The sequence below is a fragment of the Ambystoma mexicanum genome, chromosome 1p, assembly GCF_040938575.1.
Source record: "Ambystoma mexicanum isolate Mex_15411 chromosome 1p, UKY_AmexF1_1, whole genome shotgun sequence".
Taxonomy (NCBI): Eukaryota; Metazoa; Chordata; class Amphibia; order Caudata; family Ambystomatidae; genus Ambystoma; species Ambystoma mexicanum.
The window spans coordinates 384,039,079-384,067,036 of record NC_090921.1 but is presented as its reverse complement, the minus strand read 5'-3'; the positions used below and the strand labels follow the sequence as shown (position 1 = coordinate 384,067,036).

General features: G+C 44.9%; 1 long non-coding RNA gene across 1 annotated transcript in view; it reads left to right on the top strand.

Moving 5' to 3' along the window:
• The first annotated feature begins 17,392 nt into the window (after positions 1-17,392).
• The window catches only part of LOC138570593 (uncharacterized), a 352,331-nt gene continuing 341,765 nt past the window's right edge, over positions 17,393-27,958 (top strand). The window contains exon 1 of the long non-coding RNA XR_011303636.1: positions 17,393-17,547. This is a non-coding gene — a long non-coding RNA (uncharacterized lncRNA). The remainder of the gene's footprint in view (positions 17,548-27,958) is intronic.

The following is a 27,958-nucleotide window of genomic DNA, read 5'->3' as shown; positions in this document are numbered from 1 at the left end:
CCCCTGGTGGTTGCTTTTGCTTAAAGGCTGATGCCTTATAAGATACTGGACATTAGCTATAAAAATTATCAAAGCAACTAAATGTGTATATTCTCTTTAAATCCAATCACTTTGTCATTCTCTCTGGCATATCGCACTTTAAAATGTACCATTTTATACTTGGGGCCCATGCCAGACAACCCTTGATGTAGAACAGAGTGGATGGACCCACCAAGTTTGCCCCGCCCAGTTTCTGAAGTGGCTCCTCCCATCACCCGTTTGCCCCCCCACCCCATAAATGTAGATTTAGTTGCGCCCCATAACATGTAATAATAATTATTGAAAACATCAGCAAGAGCATGTTTCCACCAACAACAATTATAATAATAATAATACAGCAGTGGGTCCAATGAAAATCTCTTAATCGGAGAACTGGTGATGTGCCTGCTCGAGGCAGTCGCATTCCCAGAGTTGTCTTTTCTCAATGGTGGGGCAGGTTTTCTAGGGGAGGGGGGTGGGTGTTGGTGGGAGCTATGTGCTTGTTGGTGTGGGGAGAAGACACGCATCCTCAATAACCACCCCCAGTTCCACAGACATGCAACGAGCAAGCTTAGCAGACACAATGGTGGGAAAAGAAGGCTTCTTTCCTGGTTTGCCTCTCGTGATGCAGTGTCTGGTGGGAGCTGAGTTTAGATGGGTGGGGGTGGACAGGCATGTGCCCCGAGCCGGTACAAGGGAATGCAGACAGCACCACTTGCCGATAATGACTTTTTGGAAAGAAAGGAAGTAGAAAAAAAGAGACGTGCCCGCAGGCATTCGGGGAAAAGCCAGGAAAAGCGGCTGGACGAGGAGACGCTGTGATTGGGTGGCAGGGCCTGCATGATTTATCGCTTGCATTATAGCAGCCTTCATTTGAATATATGCTAATCAGGGCTTTCTTGGTGTGGGGGAGGTGTAAATCTGCCCCGGCAGCCTGCTGGCCTGGAGTGATTGCAGACTGTAGTGGAGGTGGGGGCTCGGGTTTGGGGGAGGAGGGTCTTGCAAGATCAACGTTCACTTTATTTATTTTTAAAAACAATGAGCTCCCCAAGCACTGATGAATAAGACTAGCCATGTGCCGCTGTCCATGGCCCAGCCTGTAGGGAGGGGCTGGGCTCACGGTATTTTTCCTACGCTGAGGACCGTTAATATTGGTGCATAACATCTCTCCCACAAGAAGTTGGCTGGCACTAGGCAGAGGGGGCATAACGGCAGAATGCTTGCGGGTCTTATGCTTGAGCTGAAAGGTATATGTGCCGGACTGCGCTTTCATCGGGGGTTTTAATACCACGTTCTTTTTCACCGCTCCGTGGTCGCAGCACGCTTTGCCTCCTGGGGGCGCGCTGGCCTTGACGTTTCTTTCGTGTGAAAGGGGCGCACGGCCCATTGTTCAAGGGCACTGTCTGCATTTTTAATGCATTCCCACACTATTTTCCATACAGGAAAACGGGCTATGTCTAGCACCGAGGGTGGGATGTGGAGGGAGTAGGGGTGTCTGCTGGTCAAAGCCTGTCTGGGACCATGGGGGGAAAACGCACTGGTTATGCGACAGCAGATGCTGCTTTTATGAAATTCGCAATGGGCACCTAGTGTGCACTTCGCCTTTGTTCAGCACACACACACACTGCCAGTACAACTAAAACATGTTTAAATCGCATTCTGTAACACAACGGCGCGATTGTGTCATTCCTATGTGGCGTGTAATATGGGTGTAAACTATAAATGCGTAAATGGTCGTGACATGCAGACTGGTTAATAAGCAAGGTGTGGTGAATTCAGCTGCAAACGCGTGTTGTTCAGAAAAAAAAAACATGTTTACAGCTGAATTCGTCATGATTAACTTGTGCACACAAACACACACTCAATTCTGCTGTTTATATACGTGTTTTCAAATGCTTCTGAAGCGTAGAGAGATTCTGATATGGTGGTTTTGTACAATATTACCCAGGGGGCGTTGCACTCCTCTGTAAAGGGGGCTGGTCTAAAAACGGTGCCGGACGGCAGCTCACCCTCAGCCCAGGCAAATTGAGGGGCAGGGGCTTGAACCCAGCTACATACCTGGTTTTAGGCTATTTCATGCACAGTCTTAGAAAAGTAGTGCCGCCACACTACCCACTGGATTGATTGGGTGTACTAGAGCCATAACTTTGCAATTCTAGCCGATCAACCCCAAGAAAGTGGGTAATTTCCACTCACCACCTGTAGTAAAAACAAATAGACATAGACGAAAGACAACATCGCGTTGGGGAAATTCAAAAGAGGTTGACAATTCCCAAAAGTGCCCGCTCTTCCAAGGGGCTGGAAAATATGTGCACACTGACATTACACCAATAATAAATTAAGGACAAAGAACGGTGGCAGAGCAGGAGGACAGCGCCTGGCAGATGAGGCATTCGCTCATCAAACGTGAGCCTTTCCTGCAGAGCTGACGCCGTATTTCTCATCCTAATAATTTCCATGGGCGGTCTGCGTAATTCTTTCCTACAGGTATATGTACACATCATGATGTAGTACATTTTACTAAACACATACATACACATGCATACCGCTAGGCACGAGCTTCAGGGTTTTTTTTAAAATAAATACTGTCGACTTTTTAAACGAATTCTGATTATACGTCTAATGAACCTGTGTTGGAAGCTCTTGAAAAAGAATGAACAATTTTCATTTTGCACCGAAAATTCGCGAAACTCGACTTAATTTCTGAGGCGGGATCAAGAGTTCTGCCCGTTTGCTGCAAACGAACATGTAAGAACTATTGGCAAATTGCTGGGTAAAATTGCCGATTTTTGTTTTTTTAATCGACAAGGTAACCTTCTGTCCAAAATGCGTCATTTAATAATACAATTCTACACCGTTTTGAAATGGAACATGATTTCTTTTTCAAGAAAGCGCGGCGGGTTGCGCAGTATGTTTCCACCGTGAAAAATGAGAGAAAACGAGAAGAACTTCTCTTTCACGGCCCTTGTTCTTGAGACGGTAAACATTTACTGGTTGAGTGTTTGGAAACCCTGTGCATAATCTGCTCCTTTTTGCCCCGTTCCAGCCAGGGTGCGGGAAGGAAGATACCCAGCAAAGGCAGAAGAACCCTGCTCGTTTGGACTGGAATTTCATCATTTATGAGAAATGTCACTTTGGACTCGCGCGTTTTGCTTTACCTGCCAAACTGGCCGGATAAAGCGTACTGTATCCCACTCCCAGCCCCTGCGACAGCCCACAGACTGCAAGCTTGTACGTGCATTGCCATCGCAGGCTATAAACACCCGCATGCGGTTCTTTTCCGCCAGCAACCTGGGCAAGCGCCCCGCATCTATTTCAGAATGGGGCTGCAGTCCAGTGGTGTTATTTGCTCAAATTCTTTTGACTCCGCGATTCAATGGCTCCTGGGCTGCCGATACAGGCGCAGAGAGGTGTGGCTGTGCTGTTTATTTGCAGGGGAGGTTCTCACCACACCTGACAATTTAGGTTAATAAATTCCATGCACATTCATACACAAGCTCAAGTCCAGAAAGCTTAAAACTGGGCGAAATAAAAGCAGTGAAACATAGCAGTACAGTGCACATTACCACCAGCCAGTCTGCAGTGATTAAATACTTATGATTTTGAAGGTGGCAAGATAAGGTCAAGCCGTTAATTAAAAAAAAAATATATATTTACTGCACTGTTTTACACCATACCCAAAAGAGCAGTTTCTGTTATGCTTTATGCCCGGCTTGTTCCTTGTTTGGCAAAAGCCCATCCAGCGGTTTTTACTGTGCTTGTAGAACCAAAGCACCCTTTTCTGTATCGCAAAATGAATGGCAGTAGGCCAAAAAGAGAACGTTGGTTGTTTTCTTCATTACTTTTGAACAATTTGATATATTGGCCACCGAGTTAAGATGATCATCACTTTCCACATTCGCTGAATTTCAAGGGGTTTGTTGAGTTAAATCTGATCACCTTAACTGTCCCTTAACTAAAGATTTTTAAATAAATTCCAGGGGCCTCATTACGAGTTTGGCGGTAGCCATTGAGCTGTTAGCTCCATGGCTGCCGCCAAACCGGGCTCCTTTACCGTGTTCCCAGAATGGGGAATTACCGGGCCATTCCGAGTTCGGAGGGCCCGGTAATTCTTCCCTCTGGGAACCCGGGCCCGGACCTTCCCCATTCCCATCTGAGCCCCTATAGGGCTCAATGGGAATGGGAGAGGGAGCTAACAACGGGCCGATTAAAACCAGCCCGTTGTTAGCTCCCTCCTCCCCTCGCGGGACCCGGTAAGGACGCCTGGTTTTACCAGGTCGCGCGAGGGGACCTCGTAATTTCACGGAACGGGTTTAACGGGTCCACCACCATTGGCGGAGCCCGTTAACCTATTCCGTGAAGGTCGTAATGAGGCCCCAGGTGTTTTGTTATACCCAGCGCTGGTCATTGGGTTGGATTTTGCCGCACCCGAGATCCAGCAAAAATGCCTCTCTTGGTCTGTGGACCGTGGGAAACTATTTCTGCTCTGGGATTCGAACTCGGATGATCAGGATAAAAGTCAAGTGACATACCCATTAGACTATAGCTGTGAGAAATTCGACCATCCGCACAGTGAGTGTGCAATCGCCTGGGCTTTTTTGAAATTTTAAATGAAATTGAATGATGGTAGATCAACCTCTGGAAAATGTATGGGGCACATCTGCACACATTTTATATGCTCACCACATACCATACACATAGACCCAGTGTACTCTGAGTGGACAAAGCCTAAAGGCGCTGTCCTCCCTGTCATATTTAGTTGGAATATGACAGCCAAGAATACATCAAGGCATCTCAGAATGGGGAAGGCAAAACCTTCCCCTGTCATGGCCAGCCTAATTAACTAACAAAAGGCTCCATGGATCCGTCCTGGCCTTTGTTAGCTGCTGGTGGCAGCTTCATATACTAATCAAAGTTAATTTAAACAGGCCCATGGGGGGCCCGGTCGCTGGACTAACAAAAGACAGGAAAACCCCCAACAATCTTTGATATGCACTGTGTCAACCTGAAGTCAGCTCTCACATCTCATTATCAGGGCCAGTGACCGGTCACGTCTGGGACAGCTGATTACAGTAGTCATGCCCACAGGGAGACCCCATTTAGAAAGTACAAGAATGTGGCTTGGTGGCAACCAAAAGTCTGATCTCACCGCAGCTTCAAGGGAAACCTGTCGCTTTAATCCGAAACCACAGAGAGCTCAATTAACCAGAGAGACCCTTTGATCAACAACGGACAGGAAGATGGTTGGGACTTAGTATTACATGTTTTCACCCCATTCACTTTTCTGTTGCAAATCACTGTGGTTATGACCTCATGCATACATGATTGTTGGTGAGGACCAATGATTGGCTCATTAAGGTAGGCTTACCCTACACCAATCATTGTGGCCCAATTGGCTAAAAGAGGGTTGAGCCACTCTTTTGGGCAGATTATCTGAAGACTTTGCAAGGAGTAACAAGAACTCATTTGGAACCTGGCTGAAGATACACTCTGCCTTGCAGCTTCCACCAGTGAAGGAAGCCCAGGATTTCGAAAGAGGGAAGCAAGATCCCTCCCCTAAATATCTCCCAGGGAACAGAGGGAGATACTGAATCAAGAGGACCCTCCAGCAGCTCCAGAACGGGTACCCAGCTAGCACACAGCATGCCCTGCTAGGCTGTGCAAGCAAGCTTCGTAGGCGGGAAGTGCCAGAGATTCTCTGACCCAAACCCAGGACAAGGTCAGTGCCTGCAACACTCTCCTCAGCTTTGGTCCATCTGCCTTAAAGGACGACACAAGCCCAGTGAAGAAGCTAGGAGGAGACCATCGGCATGCATCAACCAGCGTCTGCCTTAAAGGACATTTTCAAGCCAGTCGAGCCCCTCCAGTTGCAACTGACTGCACCGCGGACTGTTGTCATGCCGCAGTCACTAATGCCGTCCGAGATGCCTCGACCAGTGCTTCAGCCCCGCCGACCACCACTGAGAACGATTCTAGACCCTGAGCCGCCGTGTAGAGCAGCTTGCAGCCGTCCGTCCTGCCTCGCTCACTAAACCGACTGCCATCTGATACCCGCAGCTGTCGCCCATCTTGATCTTTCATAGAAGCGGCAAAGCGCCCTGAAACCAACTCTTCACTGTCGAGCAGCAAGAACTTTTACAAGCACAAGGTTCATTTTGGTTCTCTCCCACTGGTCCTTCTCAGAAGTCCCCTAGGGACATTGCTGCCTCAAGTGTACTTTCAATCTTAACATAAACCTGAGCTGCTGACCATCCTCCAAGCTTGGGTAGTAGCACTGGCGGTTGGGGAGATGACACCATGGGATGGGCAAGGCGCGGAGTACCCGAACGTAAAATAATTTCCCGAGGGGGAAGTGGAAGATGAAGAGGAAGACAGCAGGAGCAGTGTTTCTCGTCAACCATCCCGCCGGGGGTGGGGTGGGGGGTGGTTTCTCAACACTCTAGATTGTCTGTGAGGTCAAGGGCTAGTGCAGCATCCCACAGGTCCCAGGCCTAAGCCCAGTCTCTAGGTGCCCAGTATTTGTTCCAGCTGTCATTGAGGTAGCGGCTGGAAAGTTCTCGCTCGAGGAGAGGAGACTAGCTCTAGAGGAACAAACAGTGGGACCGGGCCACCATAGAGCTGCACAAGCTGGTGCTTGAAGAGAAGAAGGCGGCCAACAGACCCACCTCTAGCGAAAGCAGCTGTAGTGGCTCATACCAGAGTGGCTGGGATAAGCCCCAAGGGCACATCCCCAAAGACTTAGTGCAGTCTTACAAAGTGGCAAAGGATATTTTTCACTAGTCTGAATAACTCAAGCTTTCTTTTCAGCTACAGGAGGTGGACGAGGTACTGTGGGGGTGCAGCCCTGATGAGTCACTTACAGACACCAGGGATTGTTGCAATTCTTCAGTTAACTCCTGAGGAAAGGCCAGTTTATCGAAGCATGAAGGCGTCCCTATTCAAGAGGTTCTGTAAAACCCCAGAACAGTATCCCAAAAGCTTCAAAGAGCTCAGAAAGAAAAGTGGGCAGACATTTTGAAGCGTTCACACATTTGTCATTGAAATATCTGAGCAGTGGGTGGCTGGTAACAAAGTTGACACATTTAAAGGGATGTACAATTTGATGTGTGTGAGCATGTAATGAGGAATTGTGAGGTTCACCTACACAAGCATCTTGTGAACAAGACTATCACAGACCCTAGGGAGCTTGCAAAGGATGCCAACAGGTTTGTGAATACTCGGGTCCAGAAAAAGTCTCATGCAAGCACACCCAAACTGGAAGAGAAGTCTTCAGACAAAAAAGTAAAAAAGGATGGGAAGGACAAATGTCCAACCCACTCCTCTTGGAAGTCAGGTCCCCAAAAGAATGAAGGGAAATTCCAAAACTCTAGTTCAGCTGTGGGGCTAACCCAAACACATTTTCCTATTCTCACCTCACCACATAAACATAGGTCTATGTACTCTGGGTGGACACAGCCTACAGGCACTGTCTCCTCTGTCATATTTAGTTGTAATATGACAGCCAAGAGTACATCAAGGGATCTCAGAAGGAGGAGGAAAAACCTTCCTCTTTCCATGGCCAGCCTAATTAACTAAAAAGGGCTCTGTGGATCTGCCCTTTCCTTTGTTAGCTGCTTGTGGCAGCCTTGCATACTAATCAGAGTTCATTCAAACAGGCCCACGGGAGGCCTAGCCACAAGACTAACAAAGGACAGGAAAACCCCAACAACCTTTGATATGCACTTTGTCAACCTGAAGCCAGCTCCCGCCTCTCAGTATCAAGAGCAGTGACCGGTCATGTCTGGAAGAATGTATTTACAGTAGTCATCCCCGCCGGGGGACCCTATTCAGAAGATACACGTTTGTGGTTTGGCAGAGACCAAAACTCTGGTCCCGCCAAAGCTTCATGGAGACCTGCCACTTTAATCAGGACCCACAGAGAGCTCAATTAACCACAGAGACTTGTTGATCCACAACAGACAGGAAGATGGATGGGATTTAGTATTACATGTTTTCACCCCATTACCTTTTCTGTTGCAAAGCACACTGGTTATGACCTCATGCATACAGGCAATTGTTGGTGGGGACCCAGGATTGGTTCATTAAGGTAGGCTTGGCCTACACCACTCACTCTGGCCTATTTGGCTTTAAAAGAGGGCAGAGCCCCTCTTTTGGCAGATCAGCAGAAGGAATAACAAGAAGAATTCAGCATTGGACCCTGTCTGAAGGTACAATCGGCCTTACATCTTCCGCCAGTGAAGAAAGGCCAGGATTTCCAAAGAGGGCAGCAGGACCCCTCCCCTAAACATCTTCCAGGGAACAGAGGGAGATACTGAAACCAAAGAACCCTCCAGCAGCTCCAGAACCAGTACCTAGCCAGCACACAGCGTGGCCTGCTATGCCCTGCAAGAAAGCTTCCTAGCTTGGAAATTCCAGAGAGTCTCTGAACTAAACCAAGGACCAGGCTGGTGCCTGCAACACTCCCTTCTGCTTTGGGCTGTCCGTGTTTAAGGACGACACAAGCCCAGTGAAGAAGCTAGGAGCAGTGCATCGACAAACACCAAGCAGTGTCCGCCTTAAAGGACTTTTTTGAGCTAGTCAAGCCCTTCGAGCTGCAACCAACTGCACCGCTGTCTGTTGTCACACCATTGTCCCCAACGTCGTCCGAGATGCCTCGATCAGTGCTTCAGACCCACCAACCATCAATGAGACGATTCCTGAGCCGCCATGTAGAGCAGTCTGCAGCCATCCGTCCAGCCTCAATTGCTGAACTGCTTGCCGCCTGATACCCACATCTGTCTCCCATCTGGAACTCTGTCACAGAAGCTGCAAAGCGCCCTGCAACCGACTCGACCCTGTCAAGCACTACAAACTTCTACAAGCACAAGTTACATTGAAGTTCTGTCCCCCTGGTCCTTTTCCAAAGCCCCCTAGTGACATTATGGGACCCATTGCTCCCTTTGTGCTGAATTCAAATATTCTTGAACTATTAAGATTAATTACTTTACCGACTACCCTCCTGCCAGTATCCAGAGTGCATCTCTTTTCCTTCTTGAAACTGTCTGTCCTCTGCATTCCTTTACAGGGGGGGTTGTATTTTTTAGTTTGCTAGAACTGTCTGTTGAATAATAAAGTAGATATTTGTATACAACCCTGACTGGACTGTCTCTTTTATCATTGGGTAATGATTGTATTTTTGCTGTGTTGCAACTAACCAACGATCTACGACCTTGCAGAGATAAGCCTGCCGTAAAGTCCACGTTACCAAAATTGGAAAAGTAGGTTTATAATTTGCTTGTGTTTTTTAACTGTTTGGATGCTTTCTGGTGTACTAGAGGTGTGGGGCTGATTGATGGTTTAAAAACCGATATTCATCCCAGGGCCACTGGTGCCCCGGAAGTTAATTGGTCACAATAGCAACGTTTGGTTTGAACACTTTTGAATATTACTGTCAGGATTGTTCTATGCAGAAAATATTCAAGAACTGCTTTGTAAAGATGTGCACTTTTTCTAATTTGCTTGCAACATTATAGGGTACGTTACTTCTATAGTCATTTATTAATGAATCTCCTGAAACGTAAATGTTTATTTTTTAAGGGGTGGGGCGTGTACACTGATAAAAATCTGTTGAGTTCCCCCTCACCTTAATTTACAACCTTGGCACACGCTCCTAAATTCCCAGCTCTCGTACCATAATTTATTCAAGGGCCACTAGCCATGGCCTTCATCGGTGGCCACTGTACATGTTGCACCCATATGTTTCCTTGGGGCCCACTAGCCATGGCTTTTGGTTCTGGTCAGTGAGCATGGCCTTTGGCCATGCCCACTCTATATTTTAATTCACTAGGTTTCTTTCAAGCCAACTCATCCTAGCCTTCGACCATGGCCTTTGGCCGTGGCTGCTGCACATATTGTACCAATAAGTTTCTTTGGGGCCTACTGCTAGGGCCACTGGCACAACGACCCATTACCCCCTGCCTAGTATATGTGATCACAACAGCTTCCCAAAAAGACCCCAACAACTTGTGGGGTCCAGACATCTTCATAGGAACCAGTCACATGAAATAATAACTAGTGGAGACATGCAAAAGGAGGCTGGGGATCAGCTGCTGAAGTCCCATTTCTGGTTGCATATTCCAAAGCATGGGGAGAAGTTAAGGGAAGATGGACAGATGCCTAGATGGAATCGGTGGTCCAAGAGGAGATAAAAGGCAAACGTAGAGATGAGGAGAGGGCCAGAACGGGCGGAATGCCAAAAGTAATACAGAAAGGAGGCCTTGCACGTATTTAATTAGAAGAAAAGGAAGCTAAATTCAATGTGATACGTTGCCTGGTAAAGAATGTCAAGGGCATCATTTTTAAGAACCTTGCCTGCATAAGCAAACAGACGTAATTGGATACATGTTTTCAATGAATGCGGCATCCATCTTGGAATGTCTGATTTTGTTTGTCAACTGAGTATTCATTGTATGCCTTTGTCCATTGGTAGGTCTTTTCTTGATCTTACCATAATTGTTTGATTTCTGATCAGTTCAAGGAATAGTTGGGATCAGGTGAGGCACCAATAGGTACACAGTCCTGTCAGCAACAGGATTTTTTCTGAGCACAGTCAGCGCAAAGCTGGACATAATTAATGAACTGCTGTCATAAATGCGGCCACCAAAAATGTGGAGTAATCAAATTTTGTTCCTCAGTTTCCGTTCCTCCGATAATTACACTGGTAATCACGCTCTAATTATTACTGCAGTCATTATTACTGCAGTAATTATCAGGGTATTACCACAGTAATGCGAAAACGTTTAGAGCTGTAACTGGCTCCCCAGAACACCCCCAACTTCACATGATTTCCTCTTTCCCCGTCTCCACCTCTAGCCTGCTGTGATTTCATCCCTTTTCCCCCTTCAAACAGCTTTTCAGTTTTTCATTACCACGATAATTGCTTGCACCGTGCAAAAATGAAATGGCAGATTTTTAATTTCTGAAAAAACTCTGCTGCACAGCACCATGGAAAAAAGTAGCTTTAATTTTGGGAGAAGGGGGCACCCCCTTGCCTTTTAACTATTTTTTTTAACTATTGAAAGGAATAATCCCAGACTCCTCCTGAAAATCGAATTAACACTTTGTTAATTCCCAAGTTGTTTCTTATTTGATTCAATTCCGTCCAGTGGTCTTTGCCCTGTGCTGAGCTGACATTTGGAAAGTAAAATATTAAAAATATTATTAGTGATTCAATTTTCGGGTTTCTTAAGGATCATGCTCCTCACCTTAACTATAGTGCAGCCACTGCTGCCGTATATTATATATATATGTGTATATATATATAATATGAAGCATGATACCTCTGCACATGTAACTGCATTATGCAAGTTATGATACCATTGTATGATATGGATGTCGATTTATGCACATACGATCGCACTTTAAGATGTCAATGTAGGATATGGATATCAATTTTGCACATGAGACTGCACTGAGTCTCTGTGAAAATTCGACATTGGTGGAAATATAATGCGTGCCCATTGCGTGGACAAAATCATGTGACCAAACTAAGAGCTGTAGTGAAATGCGTCATATTCTTTGCTGGGTCTCCGTTGTTCGTATGTTGGGCGCGGGTTTCAAGCAATTATTTTGAAGCTATTTTGTGATAATAATAAAAAGGAAATTTTAACATTTCATCATCCTGGACTGAAGTGCTGTCTTTCTGGTGTACCGGAACCTTTTATCAGCATTCCGTGAGTGCGGCTCATAACTACACCAAGGGATCGGTCAAGGCATTTCTGGATATTTATATATATATGCCCTGCGTGCCTTCGTGTGCATTGCAGGGGCTGTCAATTTGATTTAGAAAGACCGCTGTGTGTGGTCACAGATTGGTCTTTCTAAATCAGTCTTTTTTGCTTTCAAAAAAGGTCTTTTGACCTAGTACCGGGGAATACAGCAAGGCTTTCAAGCACCGCAAGCCAGCACTTGGACTCTTGTTTCTGGCGGTACTAGCACACTGTTTGACCTGGTCTTTGCTCATCATATCTTGTAGTTAAGATTTTCATAGGGATGGGCATAGTCTACAGTACACCTAAAGTATATTTACCGAGTGGTCACCTTGCATTTTTGTGGTTCACACTAAAATTGTTTATTTTACTCCACAGTTGTGCATTGTGTATTCTTAAATCTTGTTTGCAGACCAAGAATTGATTGTGGCTGGTTAGTTGTCCACTTCCTCCCAGTGCCCCCATAGCGGGCACCAATGTAGTAGGTCTGTAGAGGTGGGGTTAGAGGGCGAAGTCGCCAAGATCCCAATTGCAAGTGACATCTAGAAACTTGCTCCACCACAGAGTGCGATTGACAGCACATCTTATAAAAATGTGAACCAGATGGAAAACTTATAGGTTAGAGGACCGACCAGTGGCCGTTAATGTTGCACTGTTTCCATAGTTGTGCCGTGCAAACCTATGGTTTAGGTTTGTTATGATTGAAATTTGAGCAAATAAAGTTACCAATACAAAAAAGCGCTGTGTTGTGTCTAGTGACCTCTGTTTTGGCGCCTGTCCTGCTTATTCCACCTGTGCTTATGGCATAGTGTGTAGGACCTTCTTGGGCTTAAAACTGGTTTCAGTACAGGCAATGTTGTGGTTTAAAATTAATTCCTTTTAGTGAGGTGTAGAGGTGCACTCAAATTCAAGAAATGTTTTTAGCAATTAGTAGCAAATATAGGTCATTAAGTGATTGACAAACTAGACTTTATGTATCCACGAGGTATGAATCTGGACTGGGATCTTAATTGTTATTTGTAAATGTAGAGTAGACAGGTAGACAGGTACCTGTACCTCACATCAAATTCACGGAGAATGGATCCCAAGTACTTGAGTTGGTGACAGCAATTGATCTGATTGCTTTATTGATAAAGGGGAACGATGTAGCTTGAATGGACAACAAGATATATGATCTACCAAAATCTCCCATTTGCATACTAGTTCTGTGGTCATTGAAGATAACACGAACTGTATAATGCGAATCTTGTACGAAATGACTATTAATGTAACCTTGTCACCATGTATGTGTTGATTAACAATGTTGGAAATCGGGTGGGACTAACAAACTATTCATGCACCTTTATGATTATGGATCTGTTTTACTGACTGTGCTGAATTTATTTATATTGATAAGGAAAATAAGAGACCAAGAAATCATCTATGGACTTTTATGTTCGTGAACGCACCTTACAAACAGGGCTGAATAATTATCTGTGTACCTTTATGGTTAAGCAAAATGAGTGGATAAGGAATTGGCGTAGTTACTCACGAATAACGATATGAGTAACTAGTTGGATAATAATCATGTCTCGAAACTATAGTGAAACAAAACTAATCTCAACCCAATCAATAGACGGTATCACTGATAGTACATCTAAAATTAAATTACTACTTGCATCTAAAGAGTTATATGACAGATGATCACGGATACATTAAAATTTCTTTCTCTTGTAAATAGCGTGATCATACGAAAAAATATGAGTAGTAAATACTCACCCAAGATGGTGGCAAAAAATGACGCAAACTAGTCACTAATTCTATAACTAAAGGCACGGCGGCAAGGTTGCTTAGCAAAGGACAATGCAGGGCAGACACACATAACATAGAAGAGTTATGTGAGAGAATCACATCACAAACTCTGTAAGTAACAGGAGCTCTCGGATATAAACAGTACTCTTCAGTGTTTTACATCAGAATGCTTACGATCACTCTTAATAATTAGAATCGTAATTTTAACACACACAGATTGAGAAATTCAGGGCATTAAACAAGCTACCAGACACGGCGCTCGCTACAACACTACCACACCAAGAGACGAAGAGTACAGTGGTCACCATTAACAATATGAATGTAGGCGTATGAACGCCACCAGAGGTAAGATGTAATGTCTTTAAGACTAGGGATCCGTACAATAGATATAATGTTGATCCCTTAAATACAAAAACTCCATCATTCGCTCGACAAATTATTGACTCAAGCACTTAATTTATCAATTACAGGTATTCAACCTCTCAAAATGAAGCATACTTTCAGACCCACGCCTCACATAACTATCAGAACAACAGCATGGATATACGACCCATGAAAACCATGATACGCATATGACCCACTCCACAATTAGAGGTATGGTGCAGAAAATATTGAGTGAACCATTGATGTCACTATGGTTAACCCTTTAAGTGTCACGGATAATTTCTAAAAACAGTCCGAATTAATATCATATCAGCAAATACGACAGTACGTCTAGTGATCTGTACGATTCATTTAAGACATCTGGGACATTCCAGTCCACTGGAACTCGACTCACACAGCACATGCTAAGTGAGTGGACTTGCATTAATAAATAAAGCAATGAAAGGAGATTATTTGCACGATTGCGGCCTCCTAGTGGGACACAGCGCTATTTCAGTGACTTGTCCCACAGGAGACCGCACTTTACGTTATACTCAACATTGGAGTAACTAAGTGCGTCTATGTACAGAAATCCTAATTGACTACAATTAGAAGATTGAAGGGCAACGTCAGCAGACAGGCCTGCTTACAGGTTAGTGCAGAAAAACCCATCAGTCCTTTCAAAAATGCAAATGAATCCTTTTTGACCTATCGTAGTAAAATACTATTTATTTCTATTAGATTTACAGAATCAACATTCTCCAGATATCTATATCTGAAGAAGGGCTAATGAGTCCAAAACGCATAGAAGCGGATAGGTGGACATCTAGTCCTCACAAACTGGTCTAACTCCTTTCAAGATATCAGGATGTTTATTGTTTTGAAAAAAGAACATTATTGAATAGTCAAATACACAGAAGAAAACGTATAATGAGATTTGTCTCAACTGCTTACAAAGCAATGTTATGAATTGTGATGTATTTTGAAGAATGATTGAATAACCAATTTGGAGAAAAGATTTATTTTTGTGTCACCTATATGGACATTACATATATAAAAACGTTCAATAAAAATGAACTCATGTTGTGAATATCTAAAAATGTAAACAACTTGTCAGTTGCAGTGTGTGCCCTTGTTTGTACCGAGGTTCCTACTTCTTTAAAATGAATTCCTAACGGGGGCAGCTGACAGGCGAAATGCTTAAGTATGTGCTCACTCTGACATGTCCGTACACTCACAGAATATTGCGTTAACTACACATTCCACGGGCTATACCAGGGGGTAATGGTCCGGTAGTCTGAGTTAAAGGCCCACACAAAGCTAACGCTATTAGCACCACGGGTTACCAGAGCGTAACCCAGGGGTGTTAAAAAAAGAAGTACTGTGACAAGATGGCCACCATGGATGTGGGAAGCAGGGATCCATACAGAGCCCCTCTTCCATTTCCATGGCAGCCAGCAAAGCGAGATGGAGGAGAGCTGTGGCGGCGGGTGGGGGTACATGGCGGTGCAGGGCAGGGGAAGCAGCCATTATCGGGTTCCATGCAACGTGAGCTCAGAATGGGAGTATCAGCCTGCTGTACAAGGAACCTGATTGCCTGCTCCCCCAGCCTGGGTGCTAATAAAAAAAGAAAAACGTACCCTGTTGGCCCATGAAATATTGCCATTTGTGAAAATGAGAAGGTTTTTGTGCTGCAGGGACAAGTACCGGCAAGGAAGAAACACTGCACAGGAGCTTTGGACATTTAATTAACCAAAATGTAACAAGAGTAAAACATTCAGTATATAAAACAATTAACATTTTGTTCTTCAAAAAAGCAAACACAAATCCCTACCCTCACAGTGCGTGGCAGGGGCGCAGGCCTGCTTGGAGGCATCGTAATGGGGGACGAAGGGGGCCAGAATGACTACCTTCCTTCCCGCCTGCCCAACCCCAAACCCCATTAACTGCCAAGGTTAGGTCCTTCACTTACTTCCAACAGTGCGCCAGCTGAATCATGGATGGGATCCTGCATAAGAAGAGACCACTTTTTTTTACCACAGAAAGCAGGGGTAGACAACCGCAAACCCTCTTTCACCACCCCCATTGTAGCTTACTCAAATTTACAATCTGTGGTAGAATAAGTGGTAAAGAATTCACCGAAAATGCAGTTGGTAATGTTGCCATTCGCTAAAAGTGGGGTATACCGTTCAACGCGCGTTTCAGCCTTGTGAATCATTTCAATATGGAAGCTTGTGCCTCGTGCTGATTAGCTGCCCCGATTGTCTAGCAGGAGATCGTTTTTGTTAGGAAATAGTGGGGAATAATGCACTTATTACTTACTAATAATCTTCATTACACCGAGCTTACTCGTCCTCGTCACGGTCCTTATTCAAAAGGAAGACTGTGACGAGGACGTGATAATGCATGAGGTAGCATACAGGGTCCTGTGAACGGCAAGAGTGTTTCACCATGGCTAGAAAAAAGGGTACAAATGCCAAATAGAATTTATATTTGGTGAAATAACCAGCACATGCCACCCGCATCCCTCGAGCATAGGTATCTATGAGGAACAAGCATTGAGTCTCATTAATTTTATAATTACTATTCTAACTTCATGTAACCGTGGAGAGTGGGGCAATTATGGAATCGGATATCAGTGAATGTTTCTGCAAGTTTAGATTTTGAATTCACTTGGCGGTTTATAGAAAAGACGTTTAAACTTTATGAGGACCAGTCATCATAGGATCAACACGGTCCTTGGGTGGGGGTTATACATGGAGAGAGTTAGAAGAAAGAAAGAGAGAAAGAAGGATGGACAGTGGGGAGTAAGAAAGAAAGAAAGAAGAAATGTAGGGAGGAAGGCTGGCATAGGAGAGAATGCGAAAAGGGTCGTAGTGGGGCAGGCGGAAGAAGAAAAGGAAGGATGGAGGGGAAGTGGGAAGGAAGGGAGGAAGGAAGGAAGTGGGAAGAAAGGATTGAAGGATGGCAGAGAGAGTGTACGGAAGGGGAATGGAGGAGGGAGGCAGGTAAGGACGGGGAAGAGGGAGGAAGATTAGAAGGAGGGAGGAAAGAGAAGGGAGGGAGGGAGGCAAGGAGGAAAGGCAGGAGCGTATAGCGATAGCTATACTGGTTTTCTTGGCTCGAATGTATTGGTTAATATGGCAGCCTGCGGAAATCTCTGACAAACACACACACATTTTTACACTCACTTCGGTGATAAATACATGCAATGTGTGTGCATTGTTAGCATCAACTGGTTTATACAAACCTAATATAAATATCAGAGAATATATAAATAAAACACAAACGATGACAAGTTATTACAGAAAAATAAATGCTGGTATTGCGCTAGTTTTCACGTATCCCTGCGCCCGGGAACTTTCCGTGCACACCACCACTTGCCACGCGCAGACGCACCCGTGCCCACGTGTCCTGCCCCGAGGCACGGTCCCGCCTCCGCGTGCTGAACCCCCGGCCTGGGATGGCTGCCCACATTTGCATGCGCTGCCGCCCCTCTGTGGCCAGCAGGCAGGGCTCATGGGGGCTCATTTAGCGGAGGGGCCCGAGGAAAGTTTGCAGCCAGTCCGGGCCTGCTGCGAGGGCAAGCGGAGGCGAGGGGTGCTGCCGGAGGTGAGGGGTGCTGCAGGTGAGCAGCGGGGGCGGTGTGGGGGTACCTGCAGCAGTCAGCAATGAGTGCACCAATTAAAAAATATATACAATCGGGGCAGCACCAGCATCTAAAGCAGAAAAACTGGTGGGGCAGCCTCGAGGGACCACCTCGCTTCAGCTCGGGAAGTAGTAATGTGTCTCGTGGAGAGTGCGTGTAGGTTAATATCTTAATCATGTGTGTATCTCTATCCCCCCTCTCTAGCAGTTGTCTGTATGCACACCCGATGGGCCCCGACAGTGCACCCTGCGCTAATCTTCGTTTGCTGTTTTTTAGACTAGACTAAAGTTTAAAATTCGTTAAGTCGGAACTTATGTACAACTTCTGGGATATGCTCACACACAAGTGAAAAGTTAGATAATAATGTTGGGTAAACAGTTTATTGACAAATTACCAGTTCCTTTACTTTAATGCCGTGTTTTTTTATTGTGAATTTTGTAGAAATGTTGTAAAATATGTTCAACAATAAGAGTGATCGTATTCTCGTCTCGGAAAACAGGTGTCTTCCAACTGTGGGGCCGGAGAGGCTCCCACCTGCGCTAGTATTATCAAAGGAGCCCCCCTCCACTACCGATTCTGCGGGGCCAGCAAGGGCTTCTATGGGGTACGTGTTTCCCGAATGCTGCGGAGAGTAATTAGGGCTGGAGTCGATCATTCGTTCACTGTGTCGGAATATGTAGCCTGTCTTTCGTGGCTGCGGGTTGCTGCTTTGTAGTTCTCTGAATGAGTACCACATCTTTAATACTGCGAGTATTTACAGGGGTGTGAGGGCCACCTGCCCAATGTGTCCTTTTCACAAATACACACGTGTACGCAGTAAACGGCATGTTTTTTTTAAGTGTTTAAATAAACCCCCGAACGGTTTTGTTGTCATGATAGAGGAGTTTGTTGCATCGGCGTTTTACAGCAGGATTTCGCTGCCTACTTGTGGCGTTACACATGGCAATCATCGCGAGATTGGCAGTTTGAGGTCTTGATGGGCTGCTCTTATCAGCAGGACTCCCAGCTAAAAGCCATGTTTATTTTGCCTTTGCTTAAAATTTCGTTGGCATATTTTTATCTTGCGCCGTAGCGTCACTTGAAACACATATGTTGCAAGTGCCTAGCCACATACAAAGATGGCAACGCAAACCAAGCCTTTTCCGTTTGGTTGAGTTTACAAACATGTACGCTGTAGCTTCCCTGCAGCGCCTGCGATTATTTCCTCCAGCCAATAGCCCCCCCCCCACACAAGCCCCCCTCACCACCCGGAAAGGGAGAGGGAGGGTTTGTGTAATGTATTTAAGAACCGAAGCCGCGACCAGTGGTCAGCGGTGTTACGTCGCCTTTAATCATGCCGGACAGCCCGGGTGCAGCCCACCCACCTCCACGCATTAGCAGTTCGCAACCCCCTGCTGTGGATCCAGAGTCTGGGGTGCAGGGGCAGGTGTGGGGAGTCGCTGGTCACAGGACAGCCCGAGTACAGGCCACCTGCATCTTTAGAGGTGCTGCCAGTCCCTGTCACGGGCAGGGGTGGCAGGCGCATCGAGCATTACCATGATGTCAGGAAAATGACGATTTTCCCAAAGTGAGGTCGCAGAAAGAGACACCGGCCTCCCCTCCCCTCCAAAGACCTCAGCGACAGTCTTCATGAGCTGACTGTAGACAGAACATTGCGAAGAGGAACAGCTGGAAACCTAGACACCCAGAAATGTAGACCACCTACCCACCTAGCTAAAAGTCTCTCGGGGGGATAGCCCCATGAGTTAAGTGCTGGCCATGGGACAACCCTGCACTTCACACGTGGCCAAATTAACCCTTCATATTTCTAAGGCCGATACCGTGAGTACCATTAAACATTATTGACATCTGTTATTACAGCTCTTAGAAGCGATCAGACGTGAAGCACTATTTGAGCACACACACACTATTATTATTATGTGTCTAACAGTAAGGCTCCGGGCAATATATGTATTTGTCAGCCTGCGTGTCTATGTATGTGTGATAGAGATACACACTTTGGTAACTTGACAAACAAGTAGAAACTTTGGAGAGGGTGATGTGGAGAGCTAAATATTGCAGGCTGTCAAGGACATACATACACAAAGCACACACGCGCGCCCAACACTGGATTTGCAGGCATTGAGGCATTGCAAAGAATGCACACGTTTACTTGAAATCATTGGACTTACTTGCAGATAAGACTCTGGCCCCGAATCTCCTCACCCACAGAAATTGACTACTGCCAGTGCTGCCCATGAAGATGACACAGAGAATAATGAAAATAAATTCAGGTGTACCGAGGTCTACACTCATCAATCCAGAGGAAAGCATAACCAGTCAGGTGTAATGGATTCCCAAGCTGAATAGGCAATACAAACATTTACACACAATAGATTTTAGTAGCCATCATTTATTATGCGATATATGCCTTTTAAGTGCCCCCCTGACCAGACTAGGGTATCGCAGCGCTGGCCCCAATGATTATGAATGGCAGCAAACAAGCCATGCCTTATAGTTCTTGGAAATGCAAAGTCTTAATGGCTTAGATACAATGCAGATGCTCATCCATGAGCCTTTTACGAACTGAAGTGAGTTCCACAAGGAATGGCCAGCAATGAAAAAGCCTGGCCTCCACAGCGGGTGAATCTAAAGAGACACATGGCGCCGGACATCTCATTGGACGGTAGTAGCAGGAAATCGAGGACCAATTCCATGTAAATCTCAGTGTAAATCTTAAAGCTAATCCTATGTTGAACTTGGAGCAAATGGAGGGCTGGGGACACGTGGTCCCATGGTTTTAGTATGAACTGAATGGGGCAGCCATCGGCTGGACTCACTATAACGTTTTGAGCTGCAAATAGTAGTAGCTCTAGAGCAGAAAGGCCATGGGACACGTATGTGCTTCTCACAGTGCACTTGGAAGGGGCAAGACTTGGAGATGAAGCCAGTCTGGTGCCACAGTGTGAGAGCGGACCCATGCCGAGCCATTAGGCCCAGTGGTGTGTCCAGACTCTTTTGACTCGGGTGGCCCAAGTGAGGCACTGACTTATGCAGAGTTGGCATGAAGTACGAGCGCACACACACACACACATAATGGTCATAGTTTAGGCTAATAGGGTGGCACCTGTGGTAGCTAATCAGATTCCAAGGGTACAATGTACCACCCCAGGCCACTCTGTGGGCATGCCACTAATTGGGCCTTGGCCAGTGTCGCAGTGGCTTGAGTGGTCATACACCTCGGCCCTTCGGAAAACCCAACAGGATTTCCTGATTTAGAGGTACCTCAATTCCAGGTGGATTTCATAATTTCATGTTCAGCAGCTACCATCCAGATGGTGCCCAGGAAGGGGTGTAACTGCTCACCTGAAGAAGGTGATGCAAGGTCTCGAAAGGAGACAGTGGTTTCAGGGAACAGTCGATGGATGCCCTCCTACTCAGTTATTGTGTGAGGTCTACTGTGGAACGGGTGCGTGCATTTTCTCTGTCTGCCATACTTAGCTACGTACCCTAAGAAGGGCTAGGATGGCCTCCCTAGCAGAAAGACTATCATAGGCAATAATTCAGCCAACACAAATATCTTCATCATAAATATCATCCCCAAAATGATCTACCACAATAATCTCAACCGCTATTAATATCCACACATAAAAAGGTGGCGTCGAAACAGTTTCTGAATCCTGGCAAACCCCTTATTTATTCAGGACCTCATTCACTGGCCATTCTGACATAGGTACATAGCCCCATCTTATTTATGGACACATGCTTGGTAGTGGCATTGGACAATGATTTTCCTGTCTGCGTTATGGTATGTAAATTCTAATGGAATAGCCAGATTACTGCCTGAAATAATTTAGGTGTTAAGATTTATTACAGACATATTTTGGGTTCGAAATTATGAAGGTGTATCCACAGTACGCTAGCCCCATGATACTCTAGATCAGGGGTCTGAAACCTTTGGCTCTCCAGAGATTTTGGACTATAATTTCCATAATACTTTATCATCATAGTCTATTGAGAGGGATCCTGGGAGTTGTAGTCCAAAACATCTAGACAGCCGCAGGTTGTAGACCCATGCTCTAAATCGAGCTTCAGATGTCTCTCCTGAGTGCACAAGGGGTTGATTTTAAGTGTCCTATCAGCTGATCCTCATACCTCCAGGAGTTCGAAGCAGAGCGGCCATCAGAGTAGCCTATACTTGATCGGATGCAGCCCCTCAGCAGAGGCTGGCATTCATGATCTGTGTGACTAGTTGGTGAAAAGCATAGCTAAGTTGCCCTCTCCGCAAAAACCAGGAGCAATTTGAACACGGTTAATTGCTGTTACTAACCGTTGTAAAAACGAAATCGTCTCTAGGTCCAGCTTTGAGTCGCCGCCTTTTGAACAGAAGGCAACAGTCATAGGATTCAAGGCCTAGCAATAAGCTAGAATTCTGGGGGTGGGGAGTGAGGGAAGTACTAGGGCCTGATTGAGTTTCTTGAGCAGAGGGCGACTTTGCCCCTAATTCCCACACAATGTAGACAGTCCTTTTCTGCTCCACACACACTGAGTGCAAAGTGCTGCACAGAAAGGAGAGTTGGAGAGAGAGTAATGTTGTCTCTCTTGTGGGTGCACACCATCCTTTCCACCATGCGTGGAGGCTCCTGGGAGGATTGCTACATCAGGTGTGATGGAATGCCTGCCCCAAGGAGTTGAAGGAGAGGCCTTTGCACCATAATACTGCACACTTGACCCTAAGATGCCATCGGGGACCCTGCGATGATGCCTAAATGGCCTTCAACTGACAAAGGGCTTTGATACATTTGTGTGGCTCATCCTGGAGCATGATTGGCATAGGTCCATGGTGCAAGTTGGGCACACGACAGAGAACGATTCCCATTTTTCACGAGAAGACTAAGCTCCCCCTGGTGGCTAACAGAGAGGAAAGGCCTTGCTTTAACTAATCAACTCCCATCCCAACCCCCATTGCGTTGGTCGAACTTGTCCTCCAATGAACCTGCAGGTACATCAGCAGCAGAAGATAGCAAGAAAATCCAACCAGTGAAAAGGTACGAGGGGGTGAGGAAAGTAGAGGGGTGGGGGGACACACAGTAAACTGATGTAACCGTGGAAGGTGGTTTCTTTGCACTGTTTGCCATTGCCAGGGCAATATAGCCTGGGCATGAGCTGACCTATATTGGGACATCATCACCTCTTCTTCATATATAGCATAGGGTGCAAAGGGCATGTACAGCACTGGCAAGGCTGCTCACCAGTGTGCATCTTTGCAGGTGTTTGCCGTGTGCCTCATGGCCGTTGGGACACTTTAGAGCACTTGGTGACCAGAAGAAGTAGTAAGGATAGGAGTTGATTCTCTGTTAATGTAGCTGTGGTGGCTTTCTGATGAGCCGAAGGTTAGGTCACTTCCAGTTCCCTATATGTACTGCAGTATTTATTACAGTATGTTTATGTGCTGCTGTATATATCAATCACAGTATAATTGCTGCTATAGTCATCGCTTTGCATATGTTACTGTGTCTAATAGTATATGAATATGTGCTGCTGTATTAAGTACTAAATACTATTTGGATATGTGCTGCTGTGCTTGGTACTATTTGAATGAGTGCTGCACTTAGTACTATTTGAATGTGTGCTGCATTTAGTACTAGTTGAACCAGTGCTGCTGTATTTAATACTATTTCAATATGTTCTGCTGTATTTAGTACTATTCGAATGAGTGCTGCTATATTTAGTACTATTGTATTATCTGCTGTATAATTTTATTATGTGCTGCTATATGTAGTGCTATTGTAATTTGTTCTGCTGTATTTAGTTCTATTTGAATATCTGCTGCTGTATTTAGTACTATTTCAATGTGTACTGCTGTATTTTAATATGTACTGCTGTATTTAGTACTATTTGAATGACTGCCGTTGTATTTGGTACCATTTCATTATGTGCTGCTGTATTTAGTACTATTTGAATGAGTGCTGCTCTATCTAGTACTATTTCAAAACGTGCTGCTATTTTAAGAACGATATGAATATGTGCTGCTGCTTTTAGTACTATTTAAATATGTGCTGCTTTTTAAAGTACTATTTGAATGAATGCTGCTTAGTACTATTTGAACAGTGCTGATGTATCGATCCCTATTTCTCTATGGACTGCTTTATTTAGTGCACTGAAAAGGTCAAAGTGCGACACAGTTTAAATGCGTGCCCTATACTTTGCATGAATTGTGCATAGGTTCCAGCAGTCTTGAAAGCTGCTGTTTAAGTGCAATAATTCATCCAAACAGTTTCAGTTAAAATTAAGCACAGTTTTAAATATGTAATACAAATTGTTTAGTTATATACAGACGATGCATTAAAACGAATGCCAGTAAAAGATATTTCTTTAGAACCAAAGTGAACATCTGGGTCTGAAAATAAAATCTGAAACATCAGTTTTTCTTTTTAATGTCTGCTGAGTGCTTGGCCCAGCTTCTTTAAATCCCTTACGCTTGATGGGCCAAATGAAGCCTGGGAAGTGCCTGAGTAAATATGGAGAACGCCTTCTCACCTCCAGAGTGACTGTCCATCCTAAATCTTTAGCTCGGTGGAGCCCAGACTCTGGTATGGTTGAGACATGTCTGGACTTACATAGGGTTGCGCTCAGGCACTCCACACCACCACCTCCCCAGCCCTGGGATCGCAGAATTTCGTTAGCTCGGATGGAGCCACAGAGGCCTCATTTAGGCTCCTTCATGGTTCTTTCACGCAAGAAAGGGTGTTTCTCTTAGTCCCAGGGAGGATGGGTGGAGCGATAAAGAGAGGGTGTCAGTCAAACATTGTTTATTCGCTTAACACCATTAAAATACATCATAAATACATTTAAATACCTAAAACAATTATGCACCTAGCAAAAAACAGGAAAAAAAGAAAAAAAAAAGAAAAATCGGTCTTATCAACAGATATACCTATATCTCCCTAAGGATTCTTTCACAAACCGATGGATATCAAAAATAAAATCCTCATCTGTTCAATGAATCATTAAAAACATTGTCTTCTTATAACTTCTAATATTGTTTTTTTTTTTAAATGTGGTCTTAACCATTTTCTTCTTAACCCTGAATAAAATGTACATACAGACATAAAATGTACAAGATCCACGGCATTCCCATCCTGCATGAACATTTCTTATCCAGTCATAGCCAGAGGGCTCTGGTACACAGCAGTAAAACATTTAGCCTGATCATTAAAATAGCTCTCCTGCACTCATGGGAATTATTTATCTTGGCCACAACATATCGAGCTGCCATTACATCACAACTCTCTCTGTGCATGTTCCTGGACTAGAGCCTTTGCAATCTTTTTCATACAGTCTAAAAGCAGCCTTCTCCGTTGCTCTTTAGACAATCTACGCAGGTGCTCTGTATTCCTCAGACCCCATTTTTCGAGCACAGTCGCCCCCTCAGAAAGCCATTGATATTTCGCCTTTACCGAGCAACTACACATTCCCATAAGGGCATTCTTGATATTGGGGTTCATAGAATTTTCAAAGTGCATTTTCAGATAGAAGCGAATGAAGCTGATGCAGGCCTGGTGTCTCATACTAGGAACCCAGAGCTCGCGTTGCAGAGCATCCCCTGATGTTGCTGGAGATAAGCCCACCAGCTTTCTTGAGAAAGCATTTTACGCCACCTGTAATTTTAAGCAAGGGGCAAAACCCCTTAACCCACTTCCATATATCGTAGCCATTATTATTTTTTGATTCAACACGCCAATGCACTTATCCACCTACCCCTAGATTTGCCTCTTCCAAAGACCACAATCTTTTTTTGAGAGGTTAAGTATCAAGTTGTTAATTTTAAGAAAACTATATGCATACAACAGACTCTGCTGAAGCCCCCCTTCTGTTAAATGTATCAATGCCGTGTCGTCGGCATAAAGCAGGGTACTATATTGGACGCCATTTAATTTTGACGGCATAACTTTAGCAGTGGAGTTGTGTGGATTGAAACCATGTAAGAACAGGGAGAATAAAAGTGGGGCTAATGGACCCTCCTGTCTGACACCTTTATTTACGCTATAATTCCGTAAATATTTCTTCACCCCTGCGCAGCGGATTGCTGCTGAGGTATCACCATAAACCAGCTGTATCATCTGTATCCGATTGCGGGGAACACCAATTGCAGCCAACTTTGCCCATAATAAATTCCTATCGATTTAATCAAACGCTTTAGTTAAATCCTGGAAGGCTACATACCCTTTGCCACCTCCTCTTCATATATTTCTCAAGACACTCTTTCTCTTTCCTGGTCTCTCAATTTTAACTGACTTGCACACTAACGGCGGCTCCAGTAACAATAGGTGACTGGGGATCGGTTAGTGTTCAATTGTGTCTCCTACGTCACCGAACCCACATAAAGGGAGAACACACTTCATGAGAACTGAAGGCCTAGAACGAGCTCTTCTGCCCACATGAGGGGCAGAGAAGACAGACTCACACAGTAGTTAAGAGTCTCTGCATAGAGTTGTATTCAAACAAATGTTGAGAAGTTTATCTGGGAGTGGTACAACGTCCATCCTTCTTCATGAGGAATACACATATAATTTTGAGAAAATCCTACCAGTATCAGAGGGGATATCTCTCCCCATTACTACCTGAATAAGCATCTACCTCTGATGCACAATGCTATATGTGGCTTGTTGTACACAGGTGCTAACAGGTCTGTCACTAACCGTACACAGACACGTACTGCATCATTGTGTGTATGCCATCTGGTGCACCTGGCACTGTTGATTTGTATTTAGCATTATTTAAATCCATCCTTATAAATAAGCTTATATTGAACGCAGCCAGCATGTACCATCTGCTGCCAGCTTGGGTATTTGAATACTTGCTGCTGACTTTAGCATTCATTGTATACTTATATAGTGTCATTTGAACATGTAGCACAATGTCAAAGATATCATATGTAGCGTGCAGCTGTCATGGGTATAACTTCGCGGCACTGTATCCTTGTCTGAAAGTACAATTTCTGCATAGCTCAGGTATCCGACAAAACAGGCTCTGGTGGGTGTCTGTATGAATTCTGCTTGGATGCATAATGCTTATATTTTGTGACTGGGAGGTGTAAGGTGGGTTCAGAGAGGTGCTCCGAACTGGTGCCAGAAGCTTTTTGTTGCGGCTAGATTGTGTGGCGATAGCAGCCAATAAGAGTCTCGCGTGAGTGCCGCTTTGAGGGTACGGGTTTCCTGGAGTTAGGTGCATCTGTGGGTTCTGTGTTAGGGAGACGATGCCAGATATGAGTTCTGCACCTGGCACTGCGTGCTAGTGCTGTGGATTTGACGAATGCGAAATGGCCAATGTGGGCTCTGCAGTGAGAAAGTGTTCATTAGAGGATAGAGGGAGATTATTTATTTAAAAGTGTAACAGTACAAGGGGCTGATTGTGTTACATGAATGTAACTGAAGAAGTCTGTCTGCTAGTTATAAGAGTGTAGGTGCAGAGAGAAGTGTATATTATGAAACTACTTCATGCACAGGTCCATGTGCGTGCTGCTGGAATCAAGCCTTACAGGGGCTGAAGATGTCGTCAAAGTGTAAATGTACCACTCTTGTCTGTGAGCCATAGAGATGTTAATGCACACTGCAAAGAGGTCAAACAAATGTATTCCACTATCACGTTTCATGCTGGTGGAATAAAGCTGTGTTCAGTTAATGCTTTCCACTCTTTCTAGGCCTTCCGTTCTCGAGGGCTTATTAGTGTGTGTGTATGTGCGGGTATGTATATGTGTGTAGGTACATTAACTCTTTATATAAGCTGTCTACATTCTGGTGTGATTCTAGTTCTAAATATCTGCTGCAACAATATCCCTGCATGCTGCTTAACTCATGCAGTGATTGACATTGTTTATACTCTCGCACTCCGGACCATCGTAACTTAGCTGAAGGCACGGCCCCACTCCCACACGGCCCCACACTCCATACAACACAAACACTATTGCACAACACCTCTGCCATAAGAATGAAGCTACCTTCTTTCACGACAGAAAATTCGAACTGGAGCTACTCCCATAATTCTCTACTCATGGTATACTTTCCTTCTGCTCACTCCCATGCCATTCAAACCTGGGTGACTAGCAGGGTCTTGGCCACCCTCTCATAAATGTATTGGCCGAAATGCACACACGCATAATAGCACCTCCACATTTTTCCCATGCTTTGGACTTTGGTCCCTCCAAGGGCCTTCAACCAACAGCGCGTTTGGACCATAATTATGGGGAAAGGTACAAATGTCAAAATGAATGAATATGCTGCTATGAAATGTATGTACAGTCACCAGTTTGAAAATTCCATTGAGAACCCACTATTGACTAGAAGAAAGTTGGTACATGGAAATATATGTGTAAGTCAGTAAGGGACGTGAAAAAGAGGAAAAGAGAGAG